This window comes from Lissotriton vulgaris, chromosome 5, assembly GCF_964263255.1.
Source record: "Lissotriton vulgaris chromosome 5, aLisVul1.2, whole genome shotgun sequence".
Taxonomy (NCBI): domain Eukaryota; kingdom Metazoa; phylum Chordata; class Amphibia; order Caudata; family Salamandridae; genus Lissotriton; species Lissotriton vulgaris.
In genome coordinates this window covers 1721177595-1721191607 of record NC_141693.1, presented here as the reverse complement: position 1 = coordinate 1721191607, position 14013 = coordinate 1721177595, and the positions used below count along the sequence as shown (strand labels likewise).

Sequence of the window (14013 nt, the reverse complement as noted above, 5' to 3'; positions counted from 1 at the left end):
AAGAAGGATGGATTTAACTCAGATCTCTTGACTGGGGGTGAATGTTTTGATTTGTTCTGCATTCCGTCCATCAATTGTTCTTCTTTCGACAATTTCAAAGCCTTCCACTTCCTCTGGCTTCACCGTTGTTTCGAAAAGCTCTACCAGTGCAGCCTCACTGCCTCCTCCAGTTCCTCTTGCCTCAGTTAGCCGGGTTACAGCTTTCTCCTTTGACATGGGTCTTAGGTGTCTTTTGAAACTGTTAATACTGAGATGCCAGGTACCTCTTCAGGTAAGTTTACAACAAGATTCTAATCACCGCACCAAATACATATTAAGCACTGACCTTTAGCACATGATAGTGAAAATGTGTGTATATCAAACACCAAATCCATATGATATGTGGCTTACATATAGTTGCCAGTATGATTAAAATATCCTTGCTCACGAGCAGTTTATCATGGGGGATGTAGTGCATTCAGAAAAGGCTGCTGTGAAGTTCCAAAATTTTAATTTAACAACACAATAAACGTAAACTCATACAACACAGACATATTACAGTGAATAATATTGATTCCATGTTTCAACAGATATAAATGTCCATGGGACTGATGTGTCTAAAAGAGAGGCCCTTGAGGATATTCCAGTGCAAGTGAAAGAGCCACTTGTTGATGATAGTGAGGACACAATTCCACAGTTGACAAGTACAGTCACAGCCATCAAATGTAGTGGGTGCAGGAAGCACTCTGAGACTGAGCCAGGAAGCTGTAGTCAGGCCACGAGGACACTGGAGCAGACATAGATGTTCCCTTCACTGTATGTCCACTAATCCATCCCCGCAAATCCTGAAAGTGGTGACATCGCACAAAATGTAACAGTGTTTGGTGGATTGGAGACATCAATGCTGAAAGTTAAGCGCCTACAACAGAGGGAAATAAAGCTGATTTAGATTAAATTTACCAATATTGAGAATAGCATGGCAACAGGATTAGAGAACATTGCAACATTCCTATATAATAATCAATAGCACATTAATACTAATCTGACAGAAGCTGTGAAGACCCTATGTCTAGATATCAATGCAGACCATGTACAACACAGACATAGGGAATGTTAGCAGTCTGACCGCATGGAAGGCTTAATGAGAGCAATAAACAAACTTGCACATGCAACATCGGTGTTATCAAGGCGTCTGTCAATCTCTAGGTTGAAGTGGGACCCTACAGCGGGGAAGTGGCCAGTGGACTGGTACAGATCACAAAGGCTGTTGAGACCTCACAAATCACTCAGATAGCAGGTGTCAGTCAGGTTGTATGTCCATAGAGCAATGACCCCATTAGTGTGAGAAGTATGTCTGTCAGTGAGACCATGAGTGTTTATGAAACCAGGAGGTGGAGGTGAAAATCAGGGTGCCAACACTTCTAGTCGTACCAAACAGAAGTCATAGCCTTATATCCTTGTGCTTATGTTGATTGTCCTGTTTATCATAACTCATATCGCAAATTTTGCTTCTATAATACAGGCGACTTGAAATAATGTCATTTCCTATGCTTACAGTCCTACAATAAAGTAGGATTAAAGTTTGTTTATTTTATTGTCTGCACAAAATTGTTTCGAGTTTGATTTATATTAGTTTGTCAAGATTTTTCTCACCCAGAAAAATAATTATCAGTAATGTTGTTGCGGCGCGTTGAATCTTCTGCTGCTCCCAATTAATTATGTTGCAGACATAGCTGTTCATTATCCTTATCAGTTCCAGAGTAGGATACAGTAACAGTTAAACCTCTGTGTATTGCTACATATTGGAGAAATGAACATGTTGCAACAATTTCGTTGATGATGTCAGGAGAGTACTGTAGGGCGCCACCACTCTTGTGCAGGCCTCTGATTCTACTTTTCAGGATTCCAAATGTGCGCTCAATCTCAATTCTGGTTTTCCTAAGTGCCACATTGTGGTGATACTCACTGCGTGTGGATGGATTCATATGGAGTCATTATCCAGGGGTATATGGCATATGCACTATCACCTGAAATGGTAATGTATATTGTCAGACATCACATTTAATAAATATGTTGTGTTATGTCAAAAAAAGAACATAGGCTTATTAACTATGGAACTCTCCACTGTGTAGCCTTGCATGGATGCTACCGTGTCGGAAAATGAATGAATCAAGGGTGCTCCCATAAAAACATGCTACTATATCTGTGTTTACATGTTTTGCATCACACAGAAGTTGTATATTTAGAGAATGAATATTTTTCCTGTGGCAGGATAAATACTCTATGGTGGAGGGTGGGCAGATTGACACGTGTACCCTTTACACATCCAATGACATTTGGGAATTATGCTATCTTGTAAAAATGAAACTTGGTTGCATGCAGTTCATGGCCATTTCTAGGCAAATATATGTGGGTATTGATTCACATTAATATAGAATCAAGGAATGCACAGAAAAATTCTGACAGTGAACTCTGGGACCCACCACCAGATGCTGCAATTATACCTTGATAGCTACCAGATGCTACCAGATGCAAACTGCAGAACAACTGCACATGAGCGGGGATGGCCTCAATACATAAAGTGTGTCTCTCAAGCGGAGGCTTTAATTCAGCAATTAGATCTAGGATTACTTTACTACTTAGCCGATACTTGGTGTATATCTCATCCTCTGTTTCTTCAAACAATGTAACCCTCAGTCTGAAAACCCTTTCCTGCCTTCTCCGCCTTCTCTAAAGCCCAGCCAAAATCCTCATTTTCTGTGCCATGACATACAGAGCAGCCATTCTGGAACAACTCAGATGCATTCTGGGGGACTTTATATAGTTTGCACATGATTACCACCTAGATCGAGGGAGTGATAAATTGCATGTGCAATTTACTGTTTTTGCGACTATATGCTGTTTGTGACTGAGATGAACATAAGAATGGCGAATCACAAATAATGATTTCTTATTTGCGATTTGCTATTTGGGGCCGCAAAATTACAGACTTTGAAACAAATCGCAATGCTAACTTCAGGACTGTGAATGGGTTCCATAGATTCCATTTTTACGATTTAGGGCCTCTTTACAATGTCGGGTGGAAAGCCTCTGCCCGACAAATGGAATTTCCTAGACCGCGTCGAAACCCTTCTGACCTACTCGGTCAGTTTGCCCGACCAATTACAATGTTTGCCGTCGGAAAGTAAACCGTGAAGTTATTCCGAATCGGTTCCGACTGGCCCTCTGAGTATTCCTGTTGGTTGGAACCCTATTGTGCACCTCTACGAACAGCTTTTCTGACCGACCAATTACAATGTTGATTTCCAACAGCCTTTCTGAGTCGGACTGTCTGACATGAAAAGACTGTCAGAAAGTGACTTTGGGGCACCTAGTAGGGTCTCCTAAGGAACCTGCCTGTAAAGCTCTGCACAGTGTGGCTGACACCCTGGGGTGCCTTCGACAGGGTGCATGGTTTTGAACACACACCCCATTTCCCCTTAGGATCTTGTGTTGTCAGGCAGAACACGGGGCTACCATAGGGAACAACTGGACTCTAACCAAACAGCGTTTGGTTGTAACGTAATCGGTCAGGTGGAACCGCCGACCGTGAGTTGGTTGGTTCCCGAATCCATAACGGTGTCGGACGGAAAGTTTCTGTCAACATCGTAATGAGGCCCTTAGTGACTGGTATTCAGTTTACGACTGAATACAGGTTTGCTAACGTTCTGTACATATGGCCCTTTGTGACTTTGAATCCCAGTTTTCATCCAGTGCCAAGTCACTTGGATTTACCCTGGGCACCAACCTCACCCTCAAGGAACACATTGCCAAAAAACACACATTCATACCAGTTCCATCTCTCTCTTGTAAAGCAATGAAACTTCAGGACTGCTGTTCATGCCATCTCTTACTTTTGCATCTGGAAGGTGGTAATGCCCTGTTGCATGGCCTCTCCGACTTCACACTGGCCCTCTTAAGGGCATCCAACATGCTGCAGCACTTCTTATCCAAGCACTCCACCCCCCCATCCTCAAAACTCCTGTTGCAACCTGCACCATCTTCAAAACCAGTACCATGGCTTACAAAACGCCATCACAACAAGCACCCCACCTTATCTTGCAGACAAAGCTGGCAGACAAGCTCACCATCTCGGGTGTCTCTCAGCACACCCGTAGCCCTGAACCCAGAACACCATCAGTCTATCAACCAAGAAGCATATAGAAGACAAAAGAAGGCAGCTGGCCTTTTCCATATACGCACTCAAGATCTAGCCGTATCCATCGGGACTGTCCGAATTTAGGAAAGTGCTGAAGACACGCCTTTTTATAGAACACTAGCAGCCCGTCACGACGTTGTCCGGGTATGAAAATTTATGATTGTAATGTGTGTGCGTCGTGAGTTTTAATGATTGGGCGGCGTGAATGTGCATTTGCGAGGCCTTGTTTGAGTGCCTGCGCGTTGTCCGTATATTTAGCTTCTTCTTTGTGTGTGCGTCCTGACTTTTAATTATTGTCCTGCAAGAATGTGCGTTTGCGAGGGCTGGTTTCAGTGCCTGCGCGTTGTCCGTATATTTAGTTCCTTCGTTGTGTGTGCGTCCTCATTTTTAATGATTGTGCGGCTTGAATGTGCGTTTGAGTGGGCTTGTTTGGGTGCCTGCGCGTTGTTTGTATTTTTAGCTCCATGGTTGCGTGTGCGTCCTGACTTTTAATGATTGTCCGGTGTAAATGTGCGTTTGCGAGGGCTGGTTTGAGTGCCTGCGCGTTGTTCGTATTTGCATTTACCTGAGTTTGAATCATTGTCCGGCGTACGCTGCCTGTCTTCAGTGTCCGCTGTAGCCGTGTGACAGAGCACTTGTGAGTAAAAGCAACTTCACAAAATCAATGAATCTTTATGTAGTGTCTGTAAATGGATCGCAACGGCAAGGCGGATCGTGAATGTTTCCGGAAGCCGGCGTTTTTTTATTTTTTACTTCCTTGTAGTGCAACCCCCTGTGACCACGCTGACGCATCCAATCATGAGAAGGGTATGGTGGAGAGTGAATGTGCTCGCAAATTGCTGTTGCAAGCCGCGCCCCTTTTTATGTTAATTAATATTTTTCTGAATGGGCTTGCACCATGATTGTAGTACGCGGCCATTTACCCACCCATATGATGAACGGTGCGCATGATTCACGGGGCGCATGATGCGGCGGCGCATTTTGTTTGATGACACGCCACTTAATTCATATTTTCGGAATGGGCTTGCACCTTGATTTTAGTACGCGGCCATTTACACGCCCATATGATGAACGGTGCGCATGATTCACGGGGCGCCTGATGCGGCGGCGCATTCAGTTTGATGACACACCACGCCCCATGTCCACGCCCACGACACGCCCACTTTTTTCCGAACGGGCTTGAACATTGATTATAGTACGCGCCCATTTACACACCCATAACAAGCACAGGACATGCCCACTGGAGTTTAACGCGCCCACGACAACGCCCACAAGGGACTACTTTACCCCTAATGTTCTTTGACCTTTCTAATGTATATGGTGGCCAGCTGTATAGCCTATGTCCATCTGCTGAAAGTACCCTTTACAACAGTGTATTGGGAGTTGTGATTGGTGCTATACTTCTTGAGTTTACCTGCCTCAAAGGTTCCAGTTCTCTCTTTATAATAGTAGTATAGATATAGATATAGACTACATCACAATGCAGTAGTAACAGTACGCTTCTGCTGTGTGAACTTAGCTCCCACTTCTGTCACTCGACTAAATGTTTGTCTTTGACCCTTTATTTCGCTCAACTGTCCTTTGACTTGGTTTGTATATACAAATACCACATACATACATACAAGAGAGTGCAGAGGGATGAAGTGAAATTGATTATATTTGGTACTTACAGGTCTTGCATTAAACATCAAGCCATCTGAAGTGAAACTATGCAATTTATTGTTAATTATTTGACATAGTGGGGCATAGTTTAAAGGCAAAGAGGAAGTTTATAGTGAGCGGGTGAGTGGAATTATGGCTGATGAAAAATGCGGTGATATAAAGGTCATGAGTTCCAATCTCCAAAAAGTAAATTCATTCTTATATCCTTCCCAGATCAGTAAAGATAGCACCATAAATTGGATAACAGTATCACAGTGGGTTTCAGTTTGACCTGTTTCATTCTTATATCCTTCCCAGATCAGTAAAGATAGACCATAAATTGGATAACAGTAAGATTTTGTTATTTATGACACTTAGGGCCAGCTGTACGAAGCACTGGTCACAAAATAGTGGTCGCAATTTGCAACCAATATTTTTGCAACCAGTGTAGTAGTTTGTGAACTGGCCTATGCAGTAATAGGTGGGGTTTGCTAAACACTGAATCACAGTGGGTTTGAGTTTGACCTGTTTCATGAATATTAATAATGTAATTTGCAAATTGCCACCCAGCATGATTCACAGCCATCACACATATGGTGACCTGCTGAGGTCAGTGGACTACCATGTCTGTGATTGAGTTTAAATGAAGCATTTTTTTTAATGCAGGACGTTTTCCTTAAAGAAAAATGGGATGTGTTTAAAAAAAAAAAAGGAAACGTTATGTTAAGTTTTCTAAGAGTAGGCAGTGGTCCAATGACATGGACCACTGTCTACCAAGGCAATTAGTATCCACTGTAATCCTGGGTCAACATGTTTAAGACATCACACTAATGCCTTACCAGGCTAGTTGGACCTCATAAAGATCTTGTTAACCTATTTGTTTGCATTCAGTTGTGAAACTGTGAAACTTCCATTCATCATACTCATACATGCCATACATACTGACTCATTTGGTCGCTATGTTTGCATTTTTTTAGTGGCACTCTTTTAAGAGCAGCGGTGGGCGGCACAGGTAAATGCGGTCGGGCGGGGACGGGAACGGGTGGTAGGGGGGAAAACGACAGATGACAGAATAGGTATAATTAAATAAATAACTAATACCTATCCTGTCGTCGTCCCCCGGCCATGCCCTGCCTCACCTCACCGTGCTTACCTGTGGCAGCCGCTGCTGATTTAGAGCTCCATGAGGGTAAGGAGGCAGGTGGACCTTATGGTAAATCCTTCAAAACAGGTCTGTTCCCTCATGTGAACCTATTTGGTTCCTCCTTTCCCCACATCCTAGTTTCTTATTATACATGGTGCAACATTACAGTATATTAAATCAACACTAGAGAGAGATTTGCCTGGGATCACAGAATTTGGTCAATCTTGGAAGTCGGGATTGAGCCAAGATTATCTGCTTTCACCTTGTTCTTTTCAGTCATTAGATGGACACCCTTTATTTTTCCCGTTTCTTCTGTTTTACATCAAAGGTTAATGATTTGTCTTTAATTCTTGGAAAATTAGGTTGAAGCGTGGGCGGTAAACAGATGCCGCAACTGTGCACTTTTCACTTCAAATAGGGACTGCCTTGCATAATATTCCTGGTTGTTCGTCCATGACCCAGATATTTCAGTTTTTTGCAGAACTATCTAAATCTGTCACACCACAACAAAAAAAAGATTTCCAACCATTTGAAATTGTGTGCTTCATTTACCAGTTCTAATCACTAAATGTTGAAGAGCTGTTTTCCTCAAAAGGAAGATAAGCTGCTTTTTGTAGCTCTGGATATTCTAGAGCACTGGATATGGATGTGTTAAATTTTGCCAAGTTGTTACCCTGGAGAGGTACGGGTGGTTTTGTTTTTTGCCCTTCTCACACCTACCTACTGCAAAGATGTTGCAACGTTTGTAATATACTGTACTGAAACAAAATCACATTGTTTAGCTTTGTTGTTATGATGCTCTTAGATTTGGGAGACTGATGTAATTCTGAGTTATGCTATTGATGAAATTAAAGATCATGTGTTTTTATCTAGGACTGGCTCATTCAGGGTGAGTTTACAGTGAATAGGTGAGTCCACAAGTCAGTGTTACTGTAAACAAGAAGGCAGTCTATGGTGCACCATATTGGCAATTTAACCTGCCTAGTATATGCAGCGGTCTTATTAGCGAGCGTAGACTAGTGTAGATTCTGATTACTAGTGATAGTTTATGGTGTCTCTCGCTGTTCCTACATCTCCCCACTTGGGTCTTTTTTCTATGCAAACTAGTAATATTTCCTTTGGAAAGCCAATATTTTCTTGAAAGTGCTAGTTGGGAGTGGAATTGTGTGTGCCTTTTTCTTGTGAGTTAACTTTGTCACCATTTCCTTTCATTCTTGGATACTGTGATGTTTACACTTACTTTGATGTGAAGCAGAGACCCCTTACTTTAAAAATGTATGGTCCAGTCTTTGTTTGTGCATTCTGGTGGTACTGATTCCAGGGTGAGCTGTCAGGTTGCGCTGGTAAATGGTATGGTGGTAGTTTAGATATAGTTATGTCAACAATAAGAACATCAGAGATGTCTGCTGCTAAATGTGGTAGTGACATTTGGAGGGCGGTGTGTAATTTACAAAACATAAATGCAGAGCCCCAAACATTTCCTTAGGGTCCTATTGCTGAATGCCAAGGTTGCCATAACCTTTTTCTTTCACTACCCTAAAACTGCTTTTTCTTGCAGGTTCTTTTTCATCCCCTTTTCTGTCTTCATCATTGTTTCCTTAGCTCTCTGCTTTCTTCCCTTTCTGTCTTTTCTCGCTTGCTTTGGATCATTGTCTGCTGGCAAAAAATGAGCCCCAATCTCCTAAAATGAGTGCAGGTTGGTGAAGCTGAGTAAGAATACTTCCCATAGACGAGTGGCCCCACCTCCGGAGAGCTCAGGCAGCTAAAGCAATCACTTGTACATGGAAATGTGCTGCATATGGAATATATTGCCTGGTTTACTAGGATGATGGTAGTTTTAGTTTATTCAATCCTTGAGTAAAGGTAGTTTTACACTGACAAAAGGCAACATTGTTTTATGTGTAGCTTACCAAAGTGTGAATCTCCAGCTTAAATCAGGAGGGTTTGCATGTATACCCGAAGTGAGCTCAAATGTACTCATGATAGACCTTGTCAACATATATGTGATGGCTTAAGGTCTGATGTCACTTCTTGTGATGACACTTCCTGTAAAGCCATGGCATGTGATGCCACTTCCTGTGATGTCATTTCCACTGGCGTAGCTAGGGGAGTGCGGTCCGCCCCAGGTGGCACTATTTTGGGGCGGCAGCTGCGTGGTACTGGTGGCCAGCCCAGGATTTACTTAGGCACATAGTCGAGCAGCACTGCACACGTCACGTGTATGTAAGTGCACTGTGCAAGTTAGGATAGGACTGCACTTGTTCATTCAGTTTCTCTTAAGCGTTCCAATCCCGACGTTGACTGCAGTGCTCCCAAAAAGTCAAATATCCTCCTATGTTCGCCCCGCCCGTCTCTCTGCTCTCGTCTCCGTCCTCATGTGCTCTGGCGTGCGAGGCTCACTCCCAGCGCCGCAATAAGCAAAAATTCAGTTTATTACATTTTGTGGACTAGCAAGAAGGACCCCAAACATGTCTCACATGGAAACGGGAAGCACTCCCACAGCCACAGAGGAAAACTGACTGCTGGGTAAATAGAACAGGGAAAGAAAGAAGGAATGTTGGAAGAAAAGGGTGAAAAATGGAAGTACGGATGATGGAGTAGGAGGACGAATGGATATGTGGATGAATGAGTGGGTGAAAGAAGAAGTGAATGATGATGGATGGACACATGAAAGTATAGTAAAGGGATGGGTGGATGGGTGAGTGCATGAATGGATAGGTGGATGGAAAGTGAAAGGATGGCAGAACAAATGGATAAATAGTTGAGTGAATGAATAGGTGGAGGGACAGCTGAAAGGAGGATAGAGTAAAGGGCTGGATGAGTGGGCGAAAGATCTGTGAATGGAAGTCGTAGTGGATGGATGATGAATGGCTGGCAGGGTGAATAGATGGGTGGCAAAGTGAATGAATGTATGGATGGATGGCAGATTGGATGGACGGCAAAGTAAATGAATGGATGCGTGGCAGCGTGAATGGATTAAAAGCTAAGTGACTGAATGCATGATTGGATAGTAGAGTGGATGGATTGATTAATGAATGGCAGGATGGATGGCAGAGTGGATGGATGGATGGATGAGCAGATGGATGGCAGAATGGATGGATGGTGGAGGGAATTGATGCACGGCAGAGTGGATGAATGGGTGGTTGAATAGCAGAATGGGTGGATTGATGGATGAATGAATGGTAGAGTGGATGGGTGGTTGAATGAATAGATAGAAGAGTTGATGAATGAATGGGTGGCAGAATGGATGGATGGTGAATGGATGTCAGAGTGGATGGCAGAGAGGGTGAATGACAGAGTGGATTGATGGATGGATGGAAGAGAGGATAGGAGGATGGACTCTTGGCTTACCGGGGGCACTCAGACTACGTGTGCTGCTCCTGAGGACTGTATTGTAATTTGCTAGGATTTAGCTCACCTGAGGCGGAAAGCCGGGTGATAGTTTGCTCGCTGTTTTTAAGATAATACTTTCACTTATATTTTCCTTTGCACCTGTTTTACTGTTTTAAAATAATCACAAACCTTCTGTGACTCTCTCTTATTGCCCGCACTGTCCTTTCCGTGTTGCCATAGATGATTTGGGTTCTGTGGCCGGAGACGCCCCTTGTCTCTTGTGTTGCACGGCAGCCTGATTCATTAAGACCTACAAGTCCCAGCGCCTTTGCGCTGTACACGGGACTACAAAGTGAGGGGTGAGCGTTTGTTCGCGAGAACTTTTGGCTTACCGGGGGCATTCAGACTACGTGTGCTGCTCCTGAGCACTGTATTGTAATTTGCTAGGATTTAGCTCACCTGAGGCGGAAAGCCGGGTGATAGTTTGCTCGCTGTTTTTAAAATAATACTTTCACTTATATTTGATTTTGCGCCTGTTTTACTGTTTTAAAATAATCACAAACCTTCTGTGACTCTCTCTTATTGCCCGCACTGTCCTTTCGGTGTTGCCATAGACGATTTGGGTTCTGTGGCCGGAGACGCCCCTTGTCTCTTGTGTTGCACCGCAGCCTGATTCATTAAGAACTACAAGTTCCAGCACCTTTGCGCTGTACACAGGACTACAAAGTGAGGGGTGAGCGTTTGTTCGCGAGAACTCTTGGCTTACCGGGGGCACTCAGACTACGTGTGCTGCTCCTGAGGACTGTATTGTAATTTGCTAGGATTTAGCTCACCTGAGGCGGAAAGTCGGGTGATAGTTTGCTCGCTGTTTTTTAAATAATACTTTCACTTATATTTTCCTTTGCGCCTGTTTTAAAATAATCACAAACCTTCTGTGACTCTCTCTTATTGCCCGCATTGTCCTTTCCGTGTTGCCATAGACGATTTGGGTTCTGTGGCCGGAGACACCCCTTGTCTCTTGTGTTGCACGGCAGCCGGATTCATTAAGAACTACAAGTCCCAGCGCCTTTGCGCTGTACACGCGACTACAAAGTGAGGGTTGAGCATTTGTTCGCGAGAACTCTTGGCTTACCGGGGGCACTCAGACTACGTGTGCTGCTCCTGAGGACTGTATTGTAATTTGCTAGGATTTAGCTCACCTGAGGCGGAAAGCCGGGTGATAGTTTGCTCGCTGTTTTTTAAATAATACTTTCACTTATATTTTCCTTTGCACCTGTTTTACTGTTTTAAAATAATCACAAACCTTCTGTGAATCTCTCTTATTGCCCGCACTGTCCTTTCCGTGTTGCCATAGACGATTTGGGTTCTGTGGCCGGAGACGCCCCCTGTCTCTTGTGTTGCACGGCAGCCTGATTCATTAAGAACTACAAGTCCCAGCGCCTTTGCGCTGTACACAGGACTACAAAGTGAGGGGTGAGCGTTTGTTCGCGAGAACTCTTGGCTTACCGGGGGCACTCAGACTACGTGTGCTGCTCCTGAGGACTGTATTGTAATTTGCTAGGATTTAGCTCACCTGAGGCGGAAAGTCGGGTGATAGTTTGCTCGCTGTTTTTAAAATAATACTTTCACTTATATTTTCCTTTGCGCCTGTTTTACTGTTTTAAAATAATCACAAACCTTCTGTGACTCTCTCTTATTGCCCGCACTGTCCTTTCCGTGTTGCCATAGATGATTTGGGTTCTGTGGCCGGAGACGCCCCTTGTCTCTTGTGTTGCACGGCAGCCTGATTCATTAAGAACTACAAGTCCCAGCGCCTTTGCGCTGTACACGGGACTACAAAGTGAGGGGTGAGCATTTGTTCGCGAGAACTCTTGGCTTACCGGGGGCACTCAGACTACGTGTGCTGCTCCTGAGCACTGTATTGTAATTTGCTAGGATTTAGCTCACCTGAGGCAGAAAGCCGGGTGATAGTTTGCTCGCTGTTTTTAAAATAATACTTTCACTTATATTTTCCTTTGCGCCTGTTTTAAAATAATCACAAACCTTCTGTGACTCTCTCTTATTGCCCGCACTGTCCTTTCCGTGTTGCCATAGACGATTTGGGTTCTATGGCCGGAGACGCCCCTTGTCTCTTGTGTTGCACGGCAGCCTGATTCATTAAGAACAACAAGTCCCAGCGCCTTTGCGCTGTACACGGGACTACAAAGTAAGATGGCCACTTCTTCGCGCAGCGGACGCGATCAGCGGGCGCGCCTTTGTCGCGCAGAAGTCAAGCCTAAGTCCTGCCCATCTGCGCCCGTCCACGCCAGGCAGGGCCATGGGGCCACCAACTCTATTTCTGATGGCCTCACCTCTGTTCATCCAGGTATGACCATTACTTATGCTGCAGGGGACTTGACCTCCTATAGACATGTGCATAACATGCATAACACGTATTGCTCAACCTGCACATTTCCTATTCAGGGGTTTAATTGTAACAATTGTGGATTCTCTTTGGGTAGGATGAGCAGGTGTAAAAGGAGGAAACGCCCGCATATACCTGGTAAACCGCTTGTAATCAAACCCTCCTCTACTAACACCAAACTTCATTTTGGAGTATAAACGTAGGTCGCTTTCAAAGCATAAAAATCGTTTACGATTTTTTAGTCAATGAAAATCCAGATGCCATTTCCCTAACGGAAACCTGGCTCCATGCGAGCTCTGGACCAGACGTTGTTTTTGCTATTCCCTCTGGCTATGTCATGGTCAAGAGAGACAGAGATATCGGCAGGGGAGGTGGTATTGCCATAATATTTAAATCTAATTACAGTTGTAAATTTGAAGCTTTTCCGCTTCAGGGCTGCGAGGCTGCCCTATTCAAACTAGCTATCAATGCCCAGATGACCTTATCCGGCCTATTGATATACCGTCCTCCAGGGAATTCCAATATATGGGTGACATCCTTCTCCGAAACTATTGCTCCATTGATCCTGAAAGCCGTCAATTTCACCATCTTGGGTGATCTGAATTTACATCTGGAAGACCCTCTATGCATGACTAGCAAAATCTTTTTAGCGGATTTAGAAGCTCTTAATATCTTACTGTGCAACTCGGGATCCACGCATTCTACGGGGCATTTGTTGGACCCTGTTCTGTCAAACCTTGCGTATGATTGTGAACCGGCCGCTCGTCCTTTGGAATGGTCGGATCACAGGGTAGTTAAATTTTCTCTCCTGTGTAATAAGACCATAGCATTTGATGCTACTGATTCAGGAGGAAAGTCACGCTGTTGGGGCAAACTTAATATCATGGAGTTTAACCGGCAGTTATCCGACACTTCACCAAATGTCAATTCATCTCTTCTGGTGTCGGAGGAGGCAGTCTCCAAATGGTTGACTACTGCTGTGAATAAACTCGTTCCCCTTGCACTGCGAAATCCCTATGCAAGGTACTCGAAAGACAATGGAGGCGTTCTTACTCTCCCTCTCGAAAAGTGGCATACAAGGTGGCCCTTAGAGATTATCATAAACAATGTAAAATCGCTAGAGCTACTCACATTGCCAACACTATAACACATGCCCAGAATTGTCCGCGTACACTATTTTCTGTTGTGAAAAAACTAACAGGTTCTACTCCTGCCCCTCCTGTTCTGAATGAGGCACAATGTAACTCGATTGCTGAGTTCTTCATCACTAAGGTGGAATGAATCTCCGATTCACTGGGTCTTTGACCTTCAAGC

The 14013-nt window shown here is 44.0% G+C and overlaps 1 long non-coding RNA gene across 1 annotated transcript; it reads right to left on the bottom strand.

Annotated features, from left to right (window-relative positions):
• Nucleotides 1-473: 473 nt before the first annotated feature.
• On the bottom strand, nt 474-4924 carry LOC147717038 (uncharacterized). The gene is made up of 3 exons (XR_015295796.1): nt 4743-4924; nt 1946-2006; nt 474-898 (listed from the first exon to the last, which is right to left on the bottom strand). It is a non-coding gene; the product is annotated as an uncharacterized LOC147717038 (long non-coding RNA).
• Between the last annotated feature and the right edge of the window lie 9089 nt (nt 4925-14013).